Genomic DNA, 6,000 nt, shown 5'->3' with positions numbered 1-6,000 from the left:
CTGTTGTCTTATGGTAAATGACCATATAATACCTTTAAGGTTGCTAGTGCACTCAGAATGTATTTAAATTACCATAATGCCCAATAAATATATAATTACAGTTAAATATATATAAAATAATAAACTTAAATAAAAAATTAAAAAAAATAATTGTATTAATTTTAACATATTAATAATTCTAAAAAAAATATAGAAAAATTTATAATTCTATAGAAATTTCGGCAGCATCTCCTCTTAAAAATAGATATATAAAATTTTTCTGATAAACAAAATACCTGCATAATACACAATCCAACATAATGTACGCAGAATGCATCAAAAATTACTAAAATACCCCTATAAACATATAATTACACTAAATATAGATAAATATAATAAAATTCTATAAAAATTTTGATAGCATCTCCTCTTAAAATTGAACATATGAAATTTTCCTGATAAACAAAATACATGCATGTCTAAAAATCTTTTCCAGTCATAAAATCAGACATCTCGCCATAAGTAATATTTTTTAATGAAAAAATAAATATAAAATTTCTTATAATAAATCACAAATCTATCCATAAAAAGCCATTAGTTTATCTATAAAAGATCACTAATCTATGTAATAACTCTTAAAATAATTCATAATAATTATTATATACATATATATTTATTTATTGCATAAGGGTTCGGTTCTTGATTTGGTTCGGTTTTATACATGCTTGATCCAAGAACCGAACCAAATTGATCCGTTTCCCATTTTTGTAACTCGAAACTGAACTGCAACTTGTTCCAAACCAAACCAAACCACCCCAAAGCCATCGGTTTGATTCGGTTCTCGGTTTGAACCAGACCAAGTTGCACTCCTAGTACAAAATACAGTAATTGTTGTGTGTGTGTGTGTGTGTGTGTAATTGAACTGTGTAATTTTTTTATATAAATTTATAAATTATAAAAACAAAACAACTCCATTGAAAGAACTCCATTGAAAGAACATATAATTGGCTAATTATGTTTGTGATTGGTACTATAAATTGGCATGACATTATAAAAGGTGGTATGGCAATAGTAACTCATTTGCTGGTTACACATAATTGTAAAGAAATGCCACGTGTAATCTAATGGAGAGAGGGTTTCTTCAAAATTTGAAATGGGTAACCCGCTTCAAAGTTTTTTCCCTTCAAGAACTCATCCAATAGTTTAATCTTATTAAATTCAAAGAAGCAAGGTTTATTTCTTGTCGGGCATAGACATGCTTTTGAACCATATATATACAAGCAAGAATTAAAGTCAATTTTAGAATATTTTATAAGATAGAATGTTTTGGATACACCTTACACATTTTAAAGAATATTTGAGATACACCTATTTTTTTAAAAACTAATGATATGCCATCCTTGAGGTCAAAGGATGCATGTTAGAAATTAATATATAAAATACGACTGAGGTCAAAGGATGCATGTTAGAAAATTGGAAAACATATGGCATTTTACTCAACGTAGTCCTACGAAAAATGATTTTCTCGATGGGATTGAAAAATCAGATTTTTATGCCCCATAATTACCATCAACCATTCAACTAAAAATCAACTATCATTTTATTAGGACCATTTGCTTGAGAAATTATTTGTTTGAAAATTATTTTCAAATGTAATTATACAATCCCCGTATTAATAAATAAATCAAAACCATTAAAAAAAAAAAACTTATAATGAATTAAAAAGGAAAAAAAAAATAATAATCATAAAGTGTTTGTAGCTTCTTAAATATAAATAAGTTGAGCAGAACAGTCAAGGAGAATGTTGTTCATCATAAAAATAAAAATAAAAATAATGTTCATCATGATAAAAATGAAGATAAAAATAAAATAAAAAATGCATACGTTCTTAATCAGAAACAAAAACCCTACAACAATAGAGTATAAATCGAGAAACTAAAATAAGAAAATGTCTATAAATTACATAACAAGAATGCCTGAAACTCCTTCAAAATTTATCACAAAAAATAAATATATTTATTGAATATAAAAGAGACAATAATATTCCAAAAAAATCAAAGAGAAATTTGAAATAACCCTAACAGAAATCTACCAAGAAATTAGCAATTATAAATAACCCTAACAAAAAAATTTATGCTGTAAATCCAACATTCAATATGAAATTTCGTCAAAAATTAGTCATGATAATTGAAATCGATGAGAGAAAGAGAGAGAGAGAGCTCACAATTGTCAATGGCATCAATGGAAAAAGGGGCAAACGGTGAGATTGCGTTCATCGGCCTTCAAATTTTTGTCATCAATGGTGTCGATAGCAAACGAGGTCTTCAATGGTGTCAATCGACGTCGCTGTCTTGATCGGAGTTAGATTCAACGAGAAATGGCGTCGATGGATTTCGAAAGCTTACTGTTTACAGTCATCGTCAATGGGTTTTGATTTAACGATTAGCACATCACCGTTGTCGATGGGTTTCGATCGGAATGATGGTCGTTGTCGTCATCGTCGAGGTGGGTCATTGATGCTGTTGAAATCTATGAGTGAGAGAGAGAGATAAAGACGAAGAGGTTTTTTATCGTGGACTGTGCGTGGAAATAGAACATATGACGAAAGGTAATTTCGTCATTTCACTCGAGCGTTTTAAAACACAATTTCACGAAGCTGCTCTCATTCGCTTCTCGTTTCATCGTCTTTTTTCACAAAATTACGTTTTCAAATTCAAAATACTGCGTTTAGAAGCGTTATCAAACACGCAAATAATTGTAAATCACAGCTTTTTAACGCAAATGCCGGTAAAGCTACGTTTAGAAGCTCAATCAATCGGCACCTTAGAGACTAAACTTATCCAAATCAAATTTTCAAGGATTCTATGGATTATTATTGGGCCAAACTCATTTATTTGGGTATAAGACCTGTAAATACTCTATTTTTGCATTTGTCTAATTCGACAATTCGTCACCCGATTGCCATGAATTCTTAATGATCAACATAAAGAACTCGAAAACTCGTGAGTACTATCCTTGACTTTTCTCATTTCTAATCCTTTCATCTCCCCTACTCGTTAGGACTCGACATAAAAATTTATGCATACTTAAGATTGCTACATCTTACACCCGATTTAACAAGCACGTACACTTAGGTTCGCCACACAGTTCAATAACTAAGAGACCTTGCTATGCTAAGAAAATATGATCTCGAGACTTAGAAATAATCACGTAGGAACTGAAAGAAATCTTACGTTAAATTCGTAAAATTATGTAAAAATCAATAGAATGACGAAAATACCTTTTATGAATTTCGAATCATCAAAACATCTCGAAAGTATTGTCATTGCACTCAGAATCTGATTTCGAGTCTAATGAGACCCAAATCGACAAAAAATAGAGAAATTTATGAGAAATCACAAAAATGATCGAAACGCTCCTCAATGTCCAATTCTAACTTAGAGACCCTGATCCTTAGGAAAATATGATATAAAAAAAATCGAAATCTAATCTAATAAAAATCAAACTCAAATTAAAAATCAAAATCCAATTGAAATTCAAAATTAAAAATGAACCGACCAATTAAAAATCAAATTCTAATTAAAAATCAAACAATTAAAATCAAAATCAAAATCAAATCGAAGATCAAATTAAAATTTAACTAAGAAACTAATTAAAATGCAAAATCAAAATTAAGTTTAAATTAAAAATCACTCGACCAATTAAAATGCAACATCAAATCGAAATTCAAAAATCAAATTAAATAACATCGATCAATTAAACCAAAAAGAGGCTAATCGAATTAAATATAGCAATCAAATGAAGGTTAAACAAGGACTATTGTAATACAAGTAGCATGGGATCGCTACCATCATTCTCCAAAAGGAAATCAAAAGCGAAAAAAAAAATAAAGATGTAAAAAAAAAATTTAGAAGGTTTTTAGTTATAAAACATAGAGACCTTCTTCTTCCTCACGGTCTCTTCTCCCCTTCAACTGAACACTTCTCCCTCTCCACGTCTTCTTCTCCATTGAACCTGCACTCACATTCTGTCCAGTTGATTCCTTGTTGCCCCTTTTTTGCTTTTCCATTGAACCTACACTCACGTTCTTCTCAGTCAAACCTCATTACCACTGCAATAGCCCTTCGTAGCCATCTCCAACGTCTTCATATCACTGCTACAGTCACCCCCTTCACAACCATCATCTCCATTGCTGCAACAGCCCTCTCTATCACGTCCTCTACACCTCCCCAACCCTCTATCTATCTTCACCTTCTCTTCAATAACATCCCCAACAGTACAACCACGTCCCTATGACATATCTCTCAGCCTTCATCTTCAACACATCGTAGCCTTGCTGCATACGTCTCTGCTCCTCTCTTTACCCAGCACAACGCCCCAACATACCCATCTCAAGTTTTGTCCTACAACACAACCCCCTACTGCATTCAGGTCACTGTGACACATCCCACTTTGCTGCTCAGTCTCTTTACGCCACCGCTACAACACCTCTTTCTTTGCCCTCATCTTTTGCGATCCCCGCAACAAAGAATATTCACGAACCTTTGGGTCATACCTGAAGGAATAGACTCACTATTCTCGGTTCAACATGTAATTTTATTTTTGGTTTAGTATTTTATTTTTACTTTTTGTTCTCCTCTTTCCCTCATTTTTTGCAATACATTTTTTTCTTTTTCTCTCCGTGTTCATGTTTTCCTTTAGTTAGATTTTCCCTTGTATTGATGTCTACCATTGAATTTTTTTAGCGTCCTAATCATTGTAGAGTTTATTACAAAAGAGACTTTTTTTTATGCTCGCGATGTTAGGTAATGTTTTGTCGTATTTTGCATAATTCACAATAGGGGGAATGCACCATTTTTATTTTTTTATTTATTTTTGCATATTGATAGGATTAGGAGAATATTTATTATGTTTATTTATTTATTTTTTGCATATCGGATTAGGAGATTATTTTTTTTATGTATCTCTTTTATTTATATTTTTTCATTTTTGCATGTTAGTAGGATTAGGGGATTTTTGTTAAAATGTTGCGATCATTATGCTTGAATGGGATTTGCATGATTTATAATGATATTCGAGCTCTTCGTATTATCTTAAGATTATTCTATGTGATTAATGCACTTCTTGAATTGACAAATATGCATATCTGTTTGATTAATTTAAGAAAAAAAAAGTTTCAATCGGACTCTATCCAACGATGTACCAAAATCTGCGTCTGCGTCGTGGTCAGACTCTTTAAGCCTCAAAACAATTATAAGGAAGTTTAAAAGAATGAGAAAAGCACGTGTTTTGATCCCATGCAGCTCAAGACAGAAATCTTGCGTTTGGGTATGTTTTGGGGTTTAATCCCATACATCTTAAATGAGTTAAACTTTGAATACGTATCACAACCACAACAGAATGGGATTTAGTGGATATTTTTGGGGGGCTTGATCTTATACAACTCACACACACCATGGCCTAACCAACAAGAAGTTGTTCTAATGAGATTCTGTTAAAAAAAAAGTTGATTATCCAAGTACATGGGTTTGTTTCCATGCTTTTCATACACACCAAAGCCAATCCCTTTGAAAGAAATTTTTTTTCAAGAGTTTGATCTCATACATCTCAATACACATGAGAGTGTTGCTAGTCAAAGGAAATTAGGAGATTAGTGTGTGATCCCATGCATCTCACGTAAACAAAACCATATGATGAATGACCTTGTTTACTTTTAGTGTTCTTTGTGAAGAGAAGTTCAAAAAAAAATTGTTAGGTTATATCTTCTATTCTTGTATATGGAGAGTTGTTGTGGATTAAACCCAAATCTTTTGATGATTCGTTAACGACTCATTTAATTGGTAATGTGTGGGGTTTCCCCACGATTATCGGGAGTCCAAGGGCGAAGCCCTCGGGCAAAATATTGGGCCCATTTGGTTTGGATTTGGATCCGAATTGTTTAACCTCTTTAAAACCCTAAGTATATAAAGGGTAAGAGATGAAACCCTAAAAGGTGTGAGAGATATACGAGAGGTAGAGAGA

This window comes from Akebia trifoliata, chromosome 15 (assembly GCF_017979445.1).
Source record: "Akebia trifoliata isolate Shusen 1 chromosome 15, ASM1797944v1, whole genome shotgun sequence".
In the NCBI taxonomy this organism is placed as follows: Eukaryota; Viridiplantae; Streptophyta; class Magnoliopsida; order Ranunculales; family Lardizabalaceae; genus Akebia; species Akebia trifoliata.
This window is presented reverse-complemented; position numbering follows the sequence as displayed.